This window comes from Canis lupus, chromosome 10 (genome assembly GCF_003254725.2).
Source record: "Canis lupus dingo isolate Sandy chromosome 10, ASM325472v2, whole genome shotgun sequence".
Taxonomy (NCBI): Eukaryota; Metazoa; Chordata; class Mammalia; order Carnivora; family Canidae; genus Canis; species Canis lupus.
The window spans coordinates 63528561-63553148 of record NC_064252.1 but is presented as its reverse complement, the minus strand read 5'-3'; the positions used below and the strand labels follow the sequence as shown (position 1 = coordinate 63553148).

The 24588-nt window shown below is 33.5% G+C and overlaps 1 protein-coding gene across 20 annotated transcripts in view; it reads right to left on the bottom strand.

Moving 5' to 3' along the window:
• EHBP1 (EH domain binding protein 1) overlaps window positions 1-24588 on the bottom strand; it is a 346207-nt gene that overhangs the window by 220910 nt on the left and 100709 nt on the right. Inside the window, exon 1 of one of the 20 annotated variants that reach the window (XM_025469008.3) lies at window positions 2040-2456. The exons of the other annotated variants lie outside the window; for them this stretch is intronic. The gene's annotated coding sequence lies outside the window, so the exon portion shown is untranslated. Of the gene's footprint in view, window positions 1-2039; window positions 2457-24588 lie in introns of those variants that run through there. 20 annotated transcript variants of the gene reach the window in all.

The window sequence follows — 24588 nt, the reverse complement described above, 5'->3', positions numbered from 1 at the left end:
GAAAGAGTTGAGATTTTCAGTTATTTATTTTTCTATGGAAACAAAACAAAACCTTTCAATTTCACTTACATCTCTTTCCTTATTTACACATATTCCAGGTACCCTTTATTGAAAAATGATCACACCATTTGATCTAACAGCACTTACAAAGTTAGTGAACATTTTAATCAACTAGTTAGTGACCTATTTCAAGGTAATTATTTACTTGATCTTCATTGACATTCTATTAAATAGGGATGACTGGTGCTATTACCACTGTTTATAGAGGAAACTTAGGCCTAGAAAGTTTAGAGTTGAAGTTTGTCAATACATAAGTATAAGAGTTTAAATTCTATCATCAGTTCTACTACTATTTCATTTGCAGGTTTTTAGGGGTGTTTTTTGAGGTAGATGTAAGACAAAACTAATTCATGTCTAGGTATCCTCCATCCACTATTAAAAAGGCAAAACAAAAGCCTGTTAAGCAAAAGGAGTTATGTGATATGATCTTGGTTGGCCTTCCCATTTTACAGGGGCACACTTAGCTGGCATATTTTTTTTTAATTTTTTTTGGCATATTTTTATTTATACATTAACCCACTAGCAAGTTAAGTACCCTAAAAAGTAGTATCTTAGAAACTAAAGTCTTAAATAAATTTTTACTTGAAGAACATTATCCAGCACAAGGTTATTTCAGGTTACCTACTGATAAAAATTTCAAATCAGTTCCTTTGGCTTTTATGCAATTATTACCATTCTAAGGGAATAGCTTCTGTCAATCAAATTGTGCCCGGCAGGCTGGGATGTGTCTGGTGTGGCACCCAGTATGCTATTGGTGCTCAAATTATAATACAAGCAACAACAACTACTACCAGGTTACTGCACGCAAAGTGATCTGACACAAAAGCCATGCATAGCTAAGACTCAGAACTATACGTAATATTTGAGCATGTCTTTTAAAAATGAAGAGAAATTTGTATACCATGTTTATGCATTCATATTTTACTAGTTTATGTTCTTGCATAGGACAAAAAAAGGAATGATTACTTAGCTTTCCTAAATGCTTGTCTCCTATTAAGAAGAGAATGAGATCCTTTCACAAGGCTCAAAAGTTTCACAGGAGCTAGAGAAAATAAAACCAGTGCACCTCTATTCATTAGGTTTTTAAAAAGTGTGTGCGTGTCTGTGTGTGTGTGTGTGTGTGTGTGTGTGTGTGTGTGTTTCCAGAGGGGGGACCACGAGGGGTGGGCGGGGAGAGAACTTAGAAGACAAAGGGAAAGACCTGCCTCTGCCTGTTCTTAGAAATTAGAAGAAAGTCAGAAGTCATGGAGAAAGGTGCTCAGGAAAGATAAAAATGTGAACTTCATTAAACCCATAACAAACCATGCAATCCTTAGATTTTATTTACGGGGCTTTTGAGAGGATCGAGTAACACGAAATATATGATAGTGCTTTGTAAATGGCATATGCTATAGAACTCAAAGTATTAAATTGCATTGGAACTTTGACTAAGCCATGATTCACTTGTGATTGAAACTTTACATTTAAAAACGCTAACAATGAAAATTATAAGTTTTATAATTGGTGAGGAAAAAGTAACAATGTAGTAAAAACTGTAGTTCTTATGTACTTAAAAACTATCAATGTATATGGATAAATGAAAAAAAGTAAGGTACAAAATATTATTCTGCTCTGTGTATTTAATAGTGATGTATTTCTGGAGATATACATAGGAAACCTAATAACAACGTCTCTGAGGAAAGAAAAAGAGGGACAAAGTAGGAAGACAGAATTACTTTTTAATCTTTTATACCAATTAAAAAAAAACTTTGGCCATTTACTATTTTTCAAATAAAAAATTAATTTTAAAAACTAGTAATGAAAAAGTGGAAAAATTTTCACTTTTCTGTTTTATTATGAAACAGTAAAATTCAATAATGTCAAGAAATAGTTCAAGTTCATGCAAAATTTTTTGAAAAGATGATGTTATCTAAGACACCATGTTTTTAAACAATGAGACAGAAATATAGTATTTATTTTTCTGTTTTCCCAAACCTTACCTTCTCCACTTAGACCTGGATACAGCTTTTCAGTACATATTAATGGCATGGGTAGCTTCAGTTTCAGAATTCAAATTTCATGTCAATTTGCATGACTACTACTGTCTTCTGTATTTTTAAAAAAATAACTTCAAATTTGTGAGGCATAAAGTAGGTACAGGTTTTAAATTTCTTGAAACAATTCTTATTTTGCTATTTTTGAAGTGGTCCAGATGTCTTATTTTGTAAAAGGAAAAAAATTCCCTATACACAGAAATGCAGGGAAAGAAAATGTCTGATGGTTATGACGGCTCAAAAGCAAAACCCTAATATTCTTAATAGGTTTGATCAGTTCTTCCTTGTATAAAATATTAAAAATATGATAGCCTAAAAACATAGAAACATAGAATATAAAAATTTTATTTCATTTAAAATCAGGAATTACAGAAATTCCTTAGAAAATAGTTTAACACCAAGAAAATTATCTTTGCTAAACCTTACTTGATAAAGAAAAAGAAAAAACTTATCAATGAATTATACCAGTACAGAGACTGAATTAGGAAATAAACATAACCAGGTTTAACTCTTGATACCTGATTAGGCAGAAAAACAGAGTAAATCCTACTGATTATGTACTAAGAAAGGAGATGTCAAATCCTCATAGTTAAGTTACCTCAAAAGACAAAGCATTCCACATTCTAGAATGTATTTCTATTACCAGCTTTTATGACAATCAAAAAACAAAAAACCCAATTCAATGATAACCTGGTACTCTTGATCTTCAACCTAATATCCCTAGTTTGAAGACAGGAATTCAGACTAAACTACAGAAGTACAACTGACATTTTTAGAGCCACAGAAATTAAGAAAGGTCATTTGAATAATGTTGAGAAGGAAGATTTAGGAAGGGTCACACAGTTTCATGAATATTTTCCAAGCAATGTCCCAAAAAAACTAGTTTAAAAAGACTAAAGTCAGTACTAGAATCTCTAGGAGTAACTGATGTATTCTAGTAAAAGTCAAGTCCTAAAATTAAGCACCAAATTCCCTTTTTATCCTAATTGCCACTTTGAATTAGGATTCTCTCCCAGAAAAAAATGGCGAGTGGAGATGAGTTATGTTGAAGCGGTTTGTTAGGTAAAGAGTAGAAAGGAGCAGCTGAGCCAAGAAGGGGCAGAGGGTGGAAAAGACTAACATTTTAGAATTTAGTATTTCTCTTTAACATTATTTTATGAGTCCTTTAAGAAGAATGCTAAAATCTTAAAACATAAAATCCATCAGGTCAAATTTATACCATATCTACTCTTTCAAAATCCTTATGCCTGGCTACTATCTATCAGGGATGGATAGAAAACCTACTCTTAATCACAGGCCACTGATCCACAGGGAAAAAATTTAAAAAACAAGAGACAATTATTTAGGGTTAATTTTTTTAAATGAATTTTACAGATTTTTGAAAGGAAAACTATAAAATTTCCCTAATTTGAATCTATGCTTTAGTCCAACTTTTCACACCAAAAAGGGACACAGAATAGATTTTAACAAGGTAAAAAAGTGAGAACTAAGAGAGCAAATGTAAATGGAGAAGATGGGCTTCAGGGTGAGGCCAGTTTTAGAGGCAGTGGGACAACGGTGAGCACAATGGCAGAACTGTACCAATCCCTTGAGGAACTTTATCAAGAAACGAAGTGGACTGAAAGAATCGGCAAGGAATAACTCTGTATTTTTGAATGCTGGAGCCAGGCATGTGCAAATTGAAGATCCAGTAAATGTTGTCTCAAGTTGACAAATCATGATTATTTAATCATGAAACAGAGTACAAGCTTATCATACAGAACTAGAACCATGGAGGGAACCACCAGAAGTAAATTCCAAAGCAGTTAAAAGAGGCTGCCTCAAGGGAGTGGGTTGGAGGTAGGAAGTAAGTGACAGGAGAATGTTGATTTTCAGTAAAAGTTCTTCCATAACTATTTGATTTGTTACCATGTGCCTGTACCGAAAAAAACAGAAACATAATTTTTAAACTCATAAATTAGAAAAGGCCTGACTTGTGTTAAAAGTTCTTTTTTTTTTTCTTATTCCATCAAAAGGTTTCTGTCAAAAACAGATTTGATTTTTTTTTCTGTGTATACACACGTTAGTTACGGATGATTAACAAAGCATTCATTCTTCTATTTGCTTTGGCTGAGAACTGACTTGTGTTGTGTTAGTGTTAAGGAAATATTTCACTTTATATAGAGAAGATATGAAGTGTTGCTTATTTAAATATAATATGGTAAAAGAAAGGGTTTATACATGTTTTAGACTCACAAACAATGAAAACATTTAGGAAAGTAGAAATACAGAGTTTATTCAACTTAGAAACTACGAAAAACGGTACCTATCTTTTCTCTCTTTACCCAAAATTGGCTATGTGAACTTACCTACTTCATATTTTAATGTTTAATGAAATGGAAAAAAAAGAAAGTTTTTTAAAAGTTATTTGACGAAGATCTGAAATCAAATATGATGGGAGCAATCACGATTATCTTGATTTTTAACTATGCAGAGACCCTTTTTAAAATAATTTTGTAAAAACCGTAAACGGTAGCTTGCAAAATCAGAGTTCTGCAAGTTTAAAATATCTTAAAATAAGTATCCAAATTTAGCCTGACATATAGTTACTTAAAGAGTCCTTGCTTTTCAGATGTACATGCTTAAGAAATAATATCCACATGGAAAAAAGTTTTAACATATGAGCACACATGAAAAGTCAGTGAAAAAAATCTGACTTTTAAAATTTTTTATAAAATCACTTTTCTAAATAAAACTATCCAATAAACAAATACTAGTTACAGTAATTTAGTTTCTTGTAACACCTGTTTCATTTAAAGAGAAGGCAGCCAAAATCAATAATATGATTTAAAACATACCATCACTAACTTCTGAGTAGATTTTCACTAATTGGGTCTACTGATAAAAGGTGGGCTAAAGAAAAATAAAAGTTTATAGCAGGAGAATTGCTGTGGAATTAGAAACTGGCCACTAAAGATGAGAGAAGAAAGGATGGATTTGAAGTTAATTCTCAGATCTTCATTTTAATCTTAAATTGCCAGTAGTAGCACAACTTATAAAAAAAATAATTAGATGAATGAATAGAAATTAGGAGTGAGGGTGAGAGTAAGAAATACTGGTGGCATATGATTTGGACATTCTAGCATTACTTGATGACACTGCAGAAATTTATGGTAAGTAAGACTTCAGACCCAGGACCTAACTCCACAGACAGTTAGTTCCTAGGACATCATTTAAGATTCCTTTTCCTCTTATTTTTCCTTTCCTCCTAACACATATGTTTGGTAACTACTGTTTCTTTCAATCTGAGGTAAATTATATGCCCCTTGTATTTTACTTTACTTTTTTTACATTGAAGAACAAAGAATTTTAGTCTTTTCTATTTTTCCCTCTTTCTTTGGTAGATCACATGTAGCACAGAACCATTATTTACAAAATAAAAATCACTACCAGTTTAGAGTCATTCTTTTCCATCTCTAATAAGACCTTTCTCCCAAATTAAATCGAGCAATCTCAGGTAGCTCCCTTCAATTTTATTTAATTTTTTACCACATACCCCCTCTAGTCATCACTTTCATTTTATATGATCTTCTTGTTGACATGTATCCATTCAAATCTACTTCTAACCTGTATTCTGAATCTAGTCACCATAGCTGTCCTTGAATCAACAAGACCATTCCAAAAGCCTGACTGAATGATAGGTTTCGTATAATAATCTGAGGCCCTATAGATTTTCACTAGGTCAGGCTATTGTTGGAGTGAATGCCAAACAAGAGTCACCGCAGCAGGAATGCAGGTCCCCTAGAGCCTACACCTGGGAAGCAGTTCTGTGTACTTTTACAAAAGTATCAGCTCTAACAGTATTTCTATAAAAGCCTGAACACAGGAATAATGTGCATTTTAAAACAGGACATGTAATAAAGGAAATTATGTATTTAATCTACTCTAAATGCAAATAAGGAATAGCAACCTAAAAAACTTAGACAACAAAGAATGATAAACTAAATCAATTTATTAAAAGTAGGATTACAGATAATTTTTCTTTTTTAGTATTTTCAGTACTGCCAATATGTCAGCTGTAATAAATGTAAAAAATTTTAAAAGATTCACTATGCTCTAATAAAAGTCTAAAGGATGAAAAAGTTATACAAATCAATTGTATTTTAATACTATTCCCAGCACATCTGTTTCACAGAATCTATAACAGAGATCTTCTTCAGGCATGAACCTAAAAACATTGTAGGTTAAGAATTTAAATGTCTCACTATCAAGTTTAATGAGAATTAAATCAGCTGGAAACCCACTTACCCATTTATTTATAAGTACACAGGATCTTGCTGAATACTGTCTGTCTACAAAACAATATACTCTTCCTACCCTTAGGTAGCTGTCTAAAATTAGCAAGAAGAGACAAAACTATCACGTAAAAACTTAAACAATGAGGGATAATAAAATAAAATGAAAATCCACAAGCTCAGTAAGTGACTAATTCATTTTTCAAACACTCACTGAGTGTCTACTATTTGTAAAGTGTTATTCTAAATGCAGAAATCAGTTATGTATACGTAGATCTGTCACTCCAAAAATAACCAAAAAGATGGGATGTTTTAGGAAACAGAAAGGAATATGAGCCACATATCTATTTGAACAGTAGGACATTATTAGCTTACAGGGACAGCTGTCATGCTAAGGTACAATTATTCTGTAGCTCACATAACTGGAAATACATGCCCTATTCTTTAAATTGGCTTAGGTAGCAGCATATGTAGCACTTTAATTAACTGTAGCAATTGACCTACCTTAAAAACCGAGATCTGAAATAATGCACTGTAAATAGTACTTGTAAACCAGAATTAATCCAAGTTTAACCTACATACAACAACAAAGTGTCCAATGTTGTATCTAGAAAAAGGTTGGGTATAACACAACTATATTCAGAAATCCTTAAAAAAAAATGCTTTTTGAGTAAATTTCTAATTAGCAATATGTAGAAAACAAGTATTGCTGCTATTTTTTTCCTTGAATGCCAAGACAGAAATGTACTCATTAACATTAAAAATACCTATTTTAGAGTGATTTCTAGTTTAGATATCTAAACTATCATAAATATTATTTAAAAACATCTGGTTGTTGTTCTTAAATAATATTTCCATACTTCTCTGTTTTAATAAATTATAAATATACAACTATGTATTTTAGCCATTCTATAAAGAAAACTTAAAATGTATATGTGGATATACACATTTATATATATATTTGCATATACGAAAAACATCATTAATTCATCTCTTACAAAGCTTAATTAAAAATAACTATAAATTTGTTACATAACCTGACATGATTTATTTTTAAAAATTTTACACTCCAATATTTTCACAGAATTATAAAATTTACATTTTATATTGACAATCTTTTAAAATGAAATTAAAGTATTTCATAGTTCATATTATTCAATAAAGCTACTTGTTAAAAATATTAACAAAGCTTAAAATTAAGTAAGGTTTTAAACCTTAGCATGCAGCTAGTGTATACACACACACACACACACACACACACGATATGAAGCAAGTGATCTTGTGCACTGAATTTAAATGAGTATCCCAGGTAAGGCTGCTGGGCGTTCTGGTCTTGTTTTAATTACTATCAAAAAATCTACCTCAGTAAAATTGATCTCTACCTAATAAACCTTTAATTACAAATATTTTTCTTTCAATAAGTCAAGTTCCATTTTCCTAAAACAGCTGACTTAGGCTCTATTTAAAGGGATACAAAAAGCAAACATTTAAAACCATGTTATCACATATATGTAAATACTTTATGTTGGTAGGTAAGGTCCTCAGAGTGAGAATGAGAAAATGAATAGAAGTGAGTAGTTTGCTATTACTCATTAGCAATATGACCTTGGACTAGTTACTAGATCATAATACCTTAGATTCCTTGTCTCTAAAATGAGAGAGGAGAACTTTATGATTTCTAAGCCTCCTTCTAGATCTAAATTTCTATGATTCAATTATTTCAATTAAGAAATCCACATCTGCATTAGGAAACCAGATCCTAAAATTACAGAGTGACATAATAGAGGGTTATAACTTAAATCAAGAAAAATATTACAATACTAACTTGAAATATATTAACTATCAGAAAACAACGCTTTCAAGATAAAATGCAGAGGCAACATCTGCATATTGCCTATGATAACTTAATGATAGTATGAACAATTCAGTTTGCAAAACAGGACATTTCGTTTATGGGTTCAATTTGCAGAAATATTTAATTTTACTGCAAAGTCAGAAACTATGGACAATAAGAGAATTATACTGAAATAGTTTACATCTTACTTTTGATATGGAGTTCTGTTATACTCTGCATAGCTTACATATGGAAACAAAAGTATTTAAAATGAATGATCACTAAAACTGCAACATAAGGAAAGTGTATACAGGGATAGAGGCTTATTTCTTTTAATAACACATTACCAGCCACAATATATTTATATGAATTAACACTTTTCTGTAAAATTGTAAAATTCTCTAAAGGCTTACTGTTTAAACACGTCACTGACAAGCATCTGACTAATAAATTACAACTTTAAATAAAGGCAAACAATTTACTTCCTATTATTAATCTGATACAGGTATTACTGCAATTCCAGTTTCTTTCAAAGGTATGTTTTTCCAAAGAACAACCAACCACCCACATGTTATTTAAAAAACAAAAGGAAAATTAAAACCTTTGTGCTATAAATTGTCCCAGGACTATATTTTGACATTTTTAGCAACCTGACAAACCACTCTGTTTGCTTTCTTCCGCCAATACAAAATCAAGCCAAGGAGCAGTTTCTTCATTTATTTCATCCAATGTCACAAGACTACACTAGGTCAGGGTAAAGGTCAATTATCAATAATGCATGCTGTTGCTGTAGCTGAAATATAAATGTTCATCTGGGTCCTGTTTCAAAGACTGGCCACTGAAACCTATAAAACTAGGAGAATGTGAGATGACCAAGAAATATGAAATATTCTCTTTCCACCAAACTTTGCTGACATCCTATAGCAAATTCAAGAAGATACTGAGAAAACAAACTTCAGGTAGTTGGGGGAAAAAGGTTTTTTTTTACCCCCTTCCCTAGTAGCTTTAACAATCTCATGTTTTTAAAAATTTGCAGGAGTGCTACCCTGCAGGCATCTATGACAGCATCACGAGGTTTCAGATTTAGTGTGGGTGGTTGGATAAAGTTGGACATTGACCAGTTTTGTGTATGCTAAAAGGCACCAGGCTGGAACACCGTATTCAGCAATTGGGTATGAGATTGCCAGTGCAGTGGGTTGGAAGATGTATGCATTGGCACTCCATGTGGAACCAGTAGGCTTACTTTAAAAGGTTACTGCAGTCTTGAGTTTGGCAGCTGTTGTCTATGAGTGAATATGAAGAGTTAAGAGTGAGATCTAGAGTCACACCAATGAAACCAAAAGTTGTTCATGTTTGAAGCATTGCATGTCCTTTAAAACATCAAGTTCTCAGAAAAAAGAAATCATGGAGTAATCCTTGTCAGGGATTGGGGGAAGTTACATTGGGAAAGTGTCACATTCTAAAACACTCAGCTACTTTAGCTATCAACTTTCAGGGTGACATTTAAATTAAAACATCAGGAGATGTTAATTATGTAAACAGATGAAGCAGCTTTGTAATACTTAAGTACGAGTATCATCAGGTTAGACCCCCAAGCTCTTTGTCTACTATATATATACATGTGTCTCTCCAATGCACATTGTGAACCCTCTGCCTCTGAAAGCAATCTGTGATGGATGACTACTCAGTCTCAAAGAACACTTTTATTAATGGTAGCAACCTAAAGACTACTCTATGCTATCTGCTCTTGACTGGATCTATAAAGAAAGGCAGTGTGCCTCAAACACACAGAACTACTGGTCTTCATGGGTGACTTTGGATCTGTTCTGTGCTTCATGATCACTTAAAGAAGACAGATGTCAAAGCCAAACTATCTCCATGGGACATTCTCTTTTCACAGGACCCTTCCCACATTCCCCCTCACCACTAAATCAAATAGTTTTCCTCATCAGAGCTAAACTATGGCAAGACAGAATTATCCATGCACAAATGAGTGGTGTTTCACAGACGTGTGCTTCTGTTTTAATATAGGATCACAGCATGCCTTTAACATTTGCAATCAGATACCAAAATCATATGATCCGCTGGGTATAGATTTCTAGAGATCTAGGTGTTAGAGATCACCTTGTTGGTCGATCTTCAGAAACAGATACAAAGAATCTGAATACAAAGTTAAGTAAAAGTATTTCTTAGTACTAAAATAGAAAATAATTATTATCTTAATTAAAAGAAAGCAAAGGAAACCTTGTATTATTAACATGACAAAACTGAAAGGAAACGTATATAGTTAAACTGGAATTTCAAAGTTCTAGATTCTAGAAACAGATCTGTTAAGTGCTATTAAGTGTTTTTAAAAAACAAAACTTAGACTTTTTACAAAGGAAAGTCTATAATGATTATTACTCTGAATGATAGATTAATAGCCATAAGCAAAACCCTTCCCCACCTGCACTATTAAAATTTAGTTTCTTTTTTAATTGGGAGAACTTGATTTTTAAGAAAGAAATATCACAAGTAAATACTAATTATGACAGATTCCCTAGATGGCAGAAGTTGGGTACATTAAATAAGAGGAAATCTATAAATATTTGATACAGTATTGGAATAGAGAAGCCCATATAAACTCTTAATAATATAGTATTTCATCAGTTAGAGTACTTTTAAGCAATGTCAGAAGACTATGACAGAATTATTCTATAATTATATTTTTAGCATGTGAAAGAAAACAATTCTAAACTACTTAATTCAGCAAGAGGCATTCTTTAAAAAATCCTTTTTTGTAACACTAAAACCAAATTGTTGCAAAAAGAAAAGCAGAAAGGTTCCCCAAAATCTAAAATCTAAGTAGTATTTTCAGGTAAAGAAACCACCTTATACTCCATCCCCAAAATCACAACCTTAAAGAGTCACTACTTAAGTATTAGTCAGTGCTCTGTGAACCATTTTATATTAAAATTGGATAGTTCTAAACATCACACATATAAAAAGTATTGTTTGACACAATGCCATTTTGATGATAAATTGCAATCTATAGCTCAAATAATTCTACCCAGGGATTAACATTTCAGAGGCTGAGCCAAAGATTATGTGTGTGGATCTTGAATTTCATCATCTCCCTTTGGCACAATAGCTTATTCTTCCTTTTTTCATCTATTCTCTCATGAAGGGTCAGGAAAGCTTAGCCTTGCCGTTGCATTCATTTCATCTCTACATTAACCAGATACCTTGCAGTCTTTAGTTCTTATGTGTTATTCCATTACAAATACTATACTGCAGTATAGTATGGCTAATGAGGTTTGTACCAAATCAAAGGGTGCCATCAAGTGGTTATAATACTCTAAACAGTTCATTACACTAAAATGAGTATTCCAGATAGACTTTCTTCAATATAAACAAATCGTGCCACTCTTCTATGAAAAAATTGGGGGTAAGGAATGGGAACTATCCATATTAATTTTTGTTCTTTATTTTCTATCCTTCAGAAATTGCTTTTGGGCATATTATATGTACAAAGTATAGTTTCAGAGCCATAGTTAGGATTAATATTTATGTCAGCAGATTATCAACTGATATTTATTCGGCACAATTCAAGCATGGTAGCACTACCAGTAGCTAAACAAATCTATCAATCAAAATTCATGACTAGATTAATAGCTTATTTCTGAAAATAAGCAATAATTGTACAGATAATTAAAACACCGTCTTGTCAAATCTGTTTCCTATTACTGATGAAACTGCAAGGCTATGAAATAAAAGCCAGTATTATTTGATCTGTTTCATGCAGCCATGCCCAAGGTCTAACAAGGAACCTAGCAGGTGGTATAAGGATATATTTTCAGACACTTAGAACTAACTTTCAACAGTCTATTCAACAGGCTACAAGGGTCATTTAAGACTTCAGAAGAAAGAAATCTACAACTGTTCTTAGAAAACACAAGATAACATAATTCAAATGACCCACTTTGGAGAGCTGGCTAAATTGCTACTGCTTTGAATCATCCTGCACCAGGGAAATCTCACAACCAGGCTTAAAGCATCTTCATAACTATATACTAAATCTGCTGCATGTAAAGCAAATTATCCAAGTTAAACAAGATATAGAAAATTAAATCATAAAAGCTAACTTGATCTTTAGAAGATTTAAGGAATAGTACCAATAAGGAAGTAAACTCCAGGTAAAACTAAAGATCTATATGATGGCATTCATTATTTTCTACACAGTTGTTGCAGATTGCCTACAAAAACATTTCTCATCCCGCATTTTTTTTCTAGAGCCTTGCCACTCTCTCGTCAAGTGGTGGAGTCTCATTTCCTTCCCCTTGAATCTGGGCAGCTTATGGCTAAGAGCACAAGGAAGTAACACTATGCAACTAGCAAAGCTGATTACAAAAGGTGATGCAACTTCCACCTGAAGAGCTGGAACAGTCACTTCTAAAGTGCTCAGCTGCCACAAAAGAGGTCCAAATGCCCTAAAAGAAATCCAAACTAACCCACTCAGAGAGGTGAACTAGGGAAGACCTTGAGACAACATGAAGTGAAAAAGCTCCTGATCTTTGCTCTAGCTCCTAAACACCTAAAGACTAGTGCATAAGATAGAACTGGCCAAGCTAGAACTGCCCAACTGAGTCCTTCCCAAACTGCTGACCCACAGAAACTGAGTAACCTGGACAGTGACTACAATCTGAGCTATTAAACTGAATCATGGGTGGTAGAAACTGATAAGCTAAATTCCAGAGGATACTCAGCAGACATCAACCAGCACTGCTGCATTTCTTGTAGATGGTTATATATGGGAATCCAATAGGTACAATTAATGCCCATGAAACCATGGAATACATAATGGTAACAATAAGCACAAGGATCAGAAAAATGAGATTCTACTTCTGACAGAGAGAAAAAGATGATGTGGTTTGGAATCAAAAAAGCTTAATTCTTATGTTTTACTTTGGGCAAGGAATCAGATGTCTTCTTGGAAAAGACTGAATTGGTGTTACAGGACCTTTTAGCACAGAAGCAAAGTCTTAAAATATTTTAGGGCAAGCCACATGAATAAGAAAAAAGTAGGTTGTATCAGAAAGATAAAAGGTAGAGCCTTAAACTATGCAATTTAATAAAAAAAAAAAAAGAAAAAAACATTTACTTAAAGGAATATGATTTCAAAAAAAATTACGGACATATCCAATTGCCTTTTGGATAGGTCTTTTTTCCTCACAGCCTGCCCTTACCAATTCTTCTTCTGTGTTCTTTATTTATTTTTTCTTTTTTTTTTTTCCTGTGTTCTTTATATTGCTTAAGAACACTGCAAGCATCCAGGGTACCTCGGTGGCTCAGATGGTTAAGCATCTGTCTTCGGTTCAGGTCATGATCTCTGGGTCCTGGGATTGAGCCCCGTATCAAGCCCCACATCAGGCTCCCAGCTCAGTGGGGAGTCTGCTTCTCTCTCTCCCTCTGTTCTCCCCCCACCCCCACCAACTCTTGTGTGTTCTCTCTCTCTCTCTCTCTCTCTCATGAATAAATAAAATCTTACAACAACAACACAAGCATCCAAATATTCAAACTAGAAATATGGAAATCATTCTAGACTGCCTGACCTTCCTCAATCCTCAGAACTGATCAGTCACTAAGAATGGATTTCTACCACCTTCTAAATACCTCTTGAATCTGTCCCTTTTTCTCTGCACCTGCTAATGTCACTGTCCTACTTCAAGCTCACATCATCTACTATCTGGATAACTGAACTAATTGCCTATCTGATCTTTAGCTTTTCAATTCTACACATCTCAATTCATTCTCTATAGCAGTATTTCTTCAACCTGTAGGCTATGACCCATCAGTGGATCATGAAATCCATTTAGTGAATTGTAAAATTAACTTAGTGGCTTGCAACCAGCATTCTAAAACATGATGGAACAAGAAATACTACAGTACATCCTGCAATACTAGTAAGAGTAAGATGTCTATCATGAATCTTTTGTTTTAGTTATATATAGGTGCCTGTATATGTACACTGGATCATAATGTAAAATGTATTTCTTAATGACAGGCACAGTGAGAGTCTAAAAGATAGAAACTGATCTTTAAAAAAAAAAAAAAGATGTATTTATTTGTATTTATTTCTTTGAGAAAAAGAGAGTGGGGGAGGGGGGCAGGAAGATACAGAGGGACACGGAGAGAGTCTTAGGCAGACTTTGCTGAATGCAGAGCCTGACCCAGGGCTCGGTCTCATGACCTGGAGATCACAACCCAAGCCAAAACTAAGAGTAGGATGTTTAACCAACTGTGCCACCCAGGCACCCCCACCACCACCATTTTTTAAAATCATTGTTTAAAGAATTTTTATTAAAGCAAGAATTTTGTAATCCAAATTACATTTCTTTGCTCAGTTATTAATTCTGTTATTTAAGATAGAAGTGACATTCTGAACTATTCCACAATAAAGAATTACAAAATTAAATAAACACTTGAAATTTTTGTATTTTGCTAAAAATTCTTTTTCTCAGAGTCTATACATATATAATTTTTTTTTACTCCACACTGGGTGTGGAGCCCAATGCAGGGCTTGAACTCATGACCCTGAGATCAAGACCTGAGCTGAAATCAAGAGTCAGATGCTTAAAAAAAAAAAAAGTCAGATGCTTACCCGATCACCCAGGCGCCCCTATATTTAACTATTTTTTTGTGTGTGTTTCTGTTGTTTTACTACACCCACAGATGATTTTGATGGGCAGCCAAGTTTGGGACCCAGAGACCCCTAGGATAAAGTTCAAATGTTTTCATACAAGGCCAGGTACAATCTGCCCCTTGCTCTTCTCACTAGTTTCAACCTCTTCTGCTCTCCCCACTTTGAAGATGAAGCTGTAGCAATTTTATCACTGTGCCTTAACAAGGCTCTTCTTCTGTCCTTACCTCAGACCCATCCTTATCACACAACTCCATCTGGTGGGTAAACTTTTAAAAGTCTTTCAAGTCATAGTTCCTATCAACTCCTCTCTAAAGTCTTCCCATGTCCCTATATGCAATAGTTCTGACATCCTAAATGGACCTTCGACGAGCTTCTTTTCTAGCACCATGTAGTCTCATCACTGCTCGCAGATTTGCCTCCCTGCCCAAACTGAAAACAACTTGAGGACCAAAACCTTGTCTTATTTACATCTTTGAAGTCTAGGAAGTAAATGCATAAAAAATTCTGCAGCACCCACTATAATGAAACAGTCATTCTGTGACCTAATTAAGTAGACAATAATGATCCCTTTTATAGATGTTAACCTTAGTCTTCTTTGGTTTTTGTTTTTTTCTTAAATGAGATATAATTGACATATAGTATTAGTTTCAGGTGTAGAACCTGATGATTTGATATATGTATTATGAAATGACTATCACAATAAGTTAACAGTCATCACCACACATAGTTACAATTTCTTTCCTGTGATGAGAACTTTTAAGATCTACTCTCTTAGCAACTTTCAAATATACAATACGGTGTTACTAACTAAAGTCACCACACACTGTGCATGGTTGGAAAAAGAAACCAGTAGAAAAGCAATTTCAGAAAACCCAGACTAAAAGAAGTAGGAAGGTATATATTAATCATTGCTTTGACTAAAGAGTTTAATTATGTATAAATATAATGTAAATAAATCCTATGATTTATAGTGATCTAACCCAGTTCATGTCATTTGACAACTTTTCTAAACTTTTCCTTCAGTTTAATGAGAAAGGAAAAATTCTTCAAATTCATTTTACTCAGATTTATTTCAAGATTGACTCTATTTTCAAAATAATGAAATGATTCAAGTATCATAAAATCAAAGCCATTAACCAAGGACAAAAGAGGAAATAAAAGGGAAAGCAAAAACAAAGGGCTATGAAAAACTTCTGGCTAAAGAAAGTTACAGTAGGGTACTCTCTTCCTACCTTTCCCACCTCACACCTCTCTCCCTCTCCAAAAATAAGCTCTGTGTTTCCTTTGTTATATGTAGTTATATATACAGTTACATAGAGAAAGAACTGTTATAGAGAGAGAAAAAAAGAATTTTCCTATTAAGCCATTCAACAAACATATTTAATATATTCAAAATGTACTTTTCCTCTCAGTATACTCTCAAATGTTCTTTGGTCTAGTTTATTCTAATGATTTGGTTGAAATAATTAACAAATGCCACAAGATAATTCAGACTGCCAAAGTCTTAAAGGTAAATAACTCCAGGAAAAAAAAGTTATTCAGGGAAATAATGAGAAATTGCTTCTCCCTCTGCCATGGCTATAGCTACAAATAGTCTGAGAATATAGGGTATAACTAACTCTTTTATTTAAAGTACACAAGAAGCAACTTGGGAGACATAATAAAATACAGAGGTCTTCATTATTGTTGTCTATGGTCCTTATGACCTCAATAACATGGACAAGTATTTCTACCCTTGATTCTGCTACTATTATACAACTTGAGAAATACCTTCTCTTTACTTCTGTTTCCTAGTAATGAAAGTATCAGCTGCTGTCAATCAAATTTCAAAGGCAACATAGGAAGAGCAGTTACAAATATCTGCATATTGTTCAGAGTTTCTCCAAAATAATTTTTATTTAATAACAAATCTGTCTTAAGACAAAGAATATTCTTCAAGCACTAAATTATTTTAAACTAAAGTGCCATATTTATCAGAATACTGTTTTATCATATCACCAAGCATAGATTATAATTACAAGATGCTATATTTCATCAGGGTTTAGTAGTCACAATGCTGATAAAAATCAACTATTACACCCAATTTATGTTAGAGCAGACATATACTAGGCAAAAATGCCTCATTAGTTTAACGATATAGAAAAATCAATGAGTATGTCATAAACAAGACAGAATCAAAAAATAAAATTTTAAAGAGAAGTCTGGTATTAAAATAGAAAAAAATGGGTAGGGTAATACATTATCCACAGAAAGCTGTAAAAATCTTATTTTCTGGAGAGCTTAAAAGTATTAAGGTATGAAGATAGTTTTGTATTCTCAAGCTCGTAACTTTCTAAAATAGATCTAAAGGGCACATGTAAATTTTATTTCTCTAATCAGTTACATTCCTGTCTTATAATGTCAGCAATTCTTTTTTAATAGGATATAATTCATGAAAATATTCCATTTGCTTTTCTATCAGTATAAATGCAGCTATATCTAATTACATAACGCAAAGTTCCAATTCTACACAAAGAAATAATTTAACTTAATTTTTTTTAATATTTTATTTTTTTAAGTAATCTCTCAAAGCCACAACCCTGAGATCAAAAGTCCCATGCTCTACCAAACTGAGCCAGCCAGGCACCCCAAAATAACTTAAATTTTTAAGAGTTTTTGTTTTTTCAATTCCCTTCATGATTGTCTTTGAGCAAAGAATTATGTAGTAAGTCTCCAACATATTAACCGGTCTTTCAAGGTGGTTAGTGTGACAGAAAACTAGAATGCCAAAAATCCATTCCATTGTAAGACGAAGGAAGTTTTATTTACATACACTCCTGAGAGAACAGAGAGTGACAAGTGAAAGTAACAAACTGAAAAAATCTTAAATACTTTTCTATTAAAAATCTAGAGTGTCATTAGAACTCTACTGTAAAGCAATTACCAAATCTCTTCTAATGTTTGTCATCAGGGGGAGAAAAGGCCTCATGCAGATTCATAACATCTTCTACATACCAGTGTCTTCTAACTGCTAAATTTCTATGAATAAACATGCAAAAAATTGCTCAAATACACCGCTGGTTTCAAATACCTCTAATGTCATATTAGAGGTTTGTTTTGATAGCTGTCTTATTTATCAGCTTCCTCCTTCCAATTGGCAAAAAATAGAAGCGAGAGTAACTGTGGCTGTCTTTCTCATTCATCTATGGGGAAGACATCTGAAGGATGAAGCAGGAAGAAGAAACTAAATAGCTCTGGAGAGTTAGAAGACAGACTATGACTCAGTATTAACTACACAAATTATGTGCCATTAAATTTGTTCAGCATAAAGTCAAAGTTTAGACTGTTTTTTAGTTTATAGAAACTAAAACACACAAGGCTTTGGTTATCTTCCTTAACTCCCAGACTTTCCTTTTACTTGTTATGATCCTCTCCAGTTGTTGGGAGAAACAGCAATCATCTACTAAGATGCTTTCTGTTCTATTAACTTTAAATAGAAATGCCTATTACGATGCAAATATGCTACTGCTCTATTTCCTTCAGTTTTTAAGGTCGTCTGATGAGGGACACCTGGGTGGCTCAGTGGTTGCACATCCGCCTTCGGCTCAGGGCATGATCCTGGAGTCCTGGGATAGAGTCCTGCATCAGGCTCCCTGCATGGAGTCTGCTCCTCCTTAAATAAGTCTTAAATAAGTCTTTAAAAAAAAAAAAAAAAAAGATCATCTAATGAAATGTATATACACTAACTTAAGCCTCTAACAAATTTAAACTTTTAAATATGACTCAAAATGTTACTTGGGTATATGCTAATACCTTCCATTTGCTATCTGCAAAAAGCACAGAATATTACGAAAGGAAGATAATTACTATCTAAAGTTACAAGGTAACATAGGTTATTCACATGAGAAGTGGTTTTCCTGCTTGTATCATGTTAGTCACCTATTTTTCAAAAATTGTAAAAACATCCAGTATTCCTTAAAGATTTTATTGAAAATCTGATTTTAAAAGAAAGGGGGACAGGGACGCCTAGGTGGCTCAGTGCCTAAGTGGCTCAGTAGTTGAGCGGTTGCCTCTGACTCAGGTCCTGATCCTGGGATCCTGGGATTGAGTCCTACATCGGGCTCCTTGCATGGAGCCTGCTTGTCCCTCTGCCTATGTCTCTACCTCTCCCTATGTCTCTTATGAATAAATAAAATCATAAAAAAAAACTTAAAAAGGGAAACCTTTATCAACAAGCTTTTACCGATTAAAGATATTAAAAAGATTTCAGTCCTCTGAAGTCCATCCATGCTAGAACCTCTAAGGATCCCCAAATTTAAGGTTAAGAGCCTTTGCTTGCTTGTGATTGTAAGCTGGCTGTGGTATTTGTTACTAGTGTAGGCTACCTGCCTAATGAGGGAAGGATGATTTCACAGATCCAAATATTTGAGTAAGTTACTCCATACTTCAATACACATCCTTTCTGAAACACTATGCTTATAAATGGTCTTTGATCAAGCATATTCAATTCCAAATCTGGTATTCGAGTTTCCATGATCTTTTTTTAACCTAATCACTTAAGTAATTTCTGTATTCCCACAAGTTCCTTCCAAGTTTTCCTCTCATTTGTAAAGTCTCTGCCACTTATTATTAGCATGTATTGAAGTCTTACTATTTTTCAAGCACTGTGCTACATGTTTTTTATGCTTTTAATGTCTCTAGTCCAAGCTATCATTTTCTAAAATATCTGTTTTATAAATGAGATAACAGGTTCTGAAAGGATAAATATGCATCAAGTCCAAACTCAGAGCTAGCAAGGATGATTCAAGTCTAGGCCTAACTGCACCCAAAGCCTTCCTTTTCCCACTATCCAGTGCTTCTCCATTTTTCCTTTCAATTACCCTTAACAGTAAAGAAGTAAGATGCATATCCCTGAGGACCTGGGACTAGGGATCCCAGGAATAGAAGCAGCTCAATCAAAACATGACATTTCTTTGAATTCATGTTTCATCTTTAAAATTCACATGACTTTTGCCTTTTTCTGAAATGATTCTTCGGAGATTTCATTATAAAAATACCTTGAAGTACATATTACAGAAGAGAATTCACAATACAGAAAGATAGAAACTGCCACATACCTCTAAGGATAAACACAGTCATGTTTGACAAGCAGCTCTTAAAACGTTCTTGATAATTTCAGTCCATATTAATTCATCTACCTCTAACTTCTGTGGTACTTTTCAGCCATCATTACACATTTAGCACAGTACATTTCATTTATTCTTGTTTCGTGTGTTCTGTGGGTTTCTCTCTCCAGCCAGATTTTAGTATCTGAGTAGAGATGCTCCCATGTATCCCCCATAGTAATTAATTACTGCAGCTAGGCTCTATACCCAGTGCCTAGAATAATAAATTATGAATATAGGAGTGAATAAATACAGGGTAACATGCATGGGGCTTGAGAGTCTAAAGACTTGTGTTTGAGACTACACTGTTTTCTGTCAGAATATTATTAGTGAAGTTATTAATTGATCAGTTGAAACAGTTTAAGAGGCAGATGAAGCAAGATCTTTTTTTTTAAATAAGATTTTAGTTATTTATTTGACAGGGAAGAGAGAGAGAGAACAAGCAAAAGGAGGGGCAGAGAAAGAGAAAGAGAAGCAGACTCTCTGTTGAGCAGGGAGGCCCACGTGGGGCGTGATCCCAGGACTCCGGGATCATGACTTGAGCCAAAGGCAGGCACTTCACCACTTAACCTAACGGACTGAACCACCCAAGTGCCCTCAGGTGAAGTAAGATCTTAAAGTGACATTTGAATGACTAAGTAATTTCAGAAAGTAAATGTAAACTGTAATAAATTTCTTTTTAATTGATCTAAGTATGAGGGCATAAAATTATTTTCATAATGTATACAGTATTCATTCACACTCATTTTCCAAATCCTTAATTTGGGGGAAAAAAAGTGGGAGACCCCAATATGCTGAAATCATCTCCCTTCTGCATCAGAATTCCAATTCAGTAGGTCCAAGTTGGGGCACAAATATTTACCTTGTTAAAAAAATGACATGGATGGTTTTAGAGCAGCAAATGCTAATTTAAAACTAACATTAGGGAGCCTGGGTGACTCAGTGGTTGAGCCTCTGCCTTTGGCTCAGGTTGAGATCCCATGATTCTGGGATCGAGTCCCACAACAGGTTCCCCACAGGGAGCCTGCTTCTCCTTCCACCTGTGTCTCTGCCTCATGAATAAATAAATAAAATCTTTAAAAAATAAAATAAAACTAACAGCAACACTTCTTTCCTTTACCATTATCCACCATGTGAACCATGTAAATTCTTTAAAAACTCATAAAACTCAACTAAATGGTTATAAATTACCATAACCCTAGAAAAATCAACCAATATTTTTTTAAGTAAATTCTAGGCCCAGTGGGGGGCTTGATCCCACTACTATAAGATCAAGACTCACATATTCTGGCAACTGAGCTAGCCAGGAGCTCCTAACCAGTATTTTTAAAATTAAATATTCTAGAAAGTAATCTACTGAACTGTATGCTATTTCACAAAGGAGCCACAATCTCTCTTGCCTTTGCTCAAGCTAATCCAACTACATGAAGCACTCTCTAAATTCCCTGCAGCTATCAGAAGTACTTAATCTTTTCTCTGAAATCTTTTATTCGGATTTTAGGCAATACAGTGCCTGTGCCTCTACACAGTGTCTAACTTACAGCGACACTCCCAAGGAGGTTTGAAGCAACACTCATAGTCAAAATGTATTTCTGCAGTAAAATGAATAACCATTCATAGTAAGTGGAATAAGTACTACAAAGAGCTTCACTTTGGGTCAGGACAGGTTTTATCAACAATGAATTTGAACCAAATTTCAAAAAAATACACATTTTTAAAAGTCTTTAGAGATTTTGGATTTTGAGGTTACAGATAAAGAATTGTAAAAACTTTATCTTTTAGGTTTCAACTTACAAATCATTTTCATTAGAGAGATTCTTCTAACCTACCAAGACTGGGGTTGGGTACACTCTATAATTGCACGTGTCATGCCCTACACTTCTATCTTAGTGGTTGCTGTTCATCTCCACCTAGATGTCAGGGGCCGCATCTTCTTCAATATTACACTCTCAATAACTAGCAAATATCTGCCACACATAATCCATTTAATCAAGTTAGTGAATAAATAAGCAATTTTAAGTATTAAGACTTTTAATCTAATAAAATTTTATTTTATTGCTCCACTTGCTTGATCTGTAAAGTATGATTAACATCAGTAAAGATGAATTTCCACATAATAAAATTAAAAAATCCAACCAAAAAGACTACCCAATAGCATATACATTGTAATAGTATAAAAAAAGCGCTTCATTGCTGTAAATAAAAACTCTTCCTTAAGTTTGTTAGCTAAGACATTTCACAAAGTAAACTACAATATGAAATAAATTATTTAACATGCAGTAGATTATTGACAATTTTAACTCAGGGCTCCTTGCATTATACATAGATAAATACAGTACAGTTGACTTTAGATTTTAATCCATCTGTGGTCCCTTCTTGTGTCAAGAATTTTAGGATATAGAATCTCAAGTTGAAAAACTTGCTTTCTTCTAATTAATATGCTATAATAAAACAGACAAATATTGACAAAAAATTACAGACATCAGGCAAGATGAATGTGGAAAACTAAGTAAGTAAGCTAACAGTGCTACATGAGAATCTTATGATTTTGAGGACTGACAGGCTCTAGGCACACATAATCATTCTTGGGGCATACTTCTCTTTTAAGCAAAAACATACATTTCTCTATTATTTTCTTTAAAGCCAAAGGGTCATTTGAGAGTAAGGGATATGGAATTTTCCTCCAGAAGCACAATCTGAAACAATTTCTGAACTAGAACATTGAAAGAAACATTAAAAGAACATTCTTAAACATTAAGAACATAAAAAAAAAAAAAAACTAAGCAGGAAAAAAATGTGTGTGTGTATATATATGTATATGTATATATATACACATATATGGACTTTCTCTGAAATTTGACCAAAATGAGAGTGAGGTAGGTAACAAAACTTCATTTAACTACTAGCCATATCTAGAATACCCTATCTAATTTACAAAGCCAACCAGGCACTATTCACATAGTCATATATAACAGCAAGTTGACAGGATAATTTTAGAAGACCAGGTAAAGCCTATCTGAACTATGAGTTTCCTATTCCAAATGCAAGAGTTCAATTCTAAGGGGCTTGGAGGGAAGCTCTGTTGCTTCTAATATTAAGTTAAATATTTTCTATGTGGAAACAAGAACAAATAAATATCACTTTTCAAGGACAAAAAATAATTTTGAACCATAGGCCTACCAGATAAGAAAGACATCTAAAAGGAAGTTTACAAAAGAAAAAAAAAATTGTTTTCATTTGTAGGTAGATCACCTTTTCTGACATGCCAGTATCTATTAGTTTCTAAACCAATTTAAAAGTGGCCTTCATTATTTACATCAGAAATTCTATAAAACCTGAGATTTACTTTAAATTATCTAGTGAAAAAAAGAAAAGTGGAAGGACAGATGAAGTAAGTTTTGCAAAATACTATTTCTGAGGCTGAAGTAGGTACATAGAGATTCATATTATCCCCGGTACTTTTGTGTACATTTGAAATAATTCTTAAAATTTAAGTTGAGATTTTTTTAAGTTAGGTACATATAATATATAACATAGTATATACAATGCTAACAAATACAGATATATGGGCATTACTGACTAAACCACTCTAGTTATTGGGTTAACAGAAGAACAAAAAGTGGAGTTGTTCTTAGTGGAAATTTGAACCTACTCCTCACCCACTCAGTGTTACTTCCACACAGAACGGAGGTCAAAAGGGACTAATTGGGTTCAAGAAAGTTAAGTGGGTCACATTTCTGTGGGGTGGAATAGTAATAGATAGGCTACAAGTAGACTATTCTATAGCAAAGGTTCTACCTTAAAAAAGAAAGGCTATCTCTGATTGGTACTTAGATTATAAATTGTTGTATTAGTTAAAACTAATGGGGGTGGAGAGGATTCTTATTTTTGTGGTAGGTTGTAGTATTCTTTTTTTTTTTTTTTTTGGTTGTAGTATTCTTATATGTACTATTCACCCTTTGGTACTTTAGTATTCATGAGTTCCTTGGATCTGAAAAGATAATCCCAGTTTGGAGTTACTAAAGTGGCTATACTAGTTTAAATGAAAGAAATTTGCAAGCTATAGGTCCTGTAAAATATAACCAGTCTTTACCCAGGCATTGGAGTGAGATCCTTTAGTTGAGATGACACAGAAGAAAAATATTTAGAGGTAAGAAGCATTTATATATACTTTTTCCTCTGAAAGAAAAAGCAGACGTAATTTTATCAGACTACAACTTTGTGAGATGGAGACTGACTTGATTTCAGAGAAATGATTCAGACTTTAATAAGGTCAGAAACTTTGTGATTTTATATTGTTTACCTTGTACTGTTTGAGCTATTAAATCATCTCTATTCTTGGTGTAATCTTGTCAGGTGAGTTTGGTTGTGCAACCAATCTTGTTCAATATAATCCAATAAAAGAAACAAAACAGAGGAGGATATATAGTACTGCCTTGGAATTAACATAATTAATATCCCAATCCATTCAAATGGTTTCTGTAGGTAATATCAAATAAATGGCAATTATAAAGGCATTGTGATGGCTAAACTACCCATCTCAGTGGTAACAGGTAGAAAC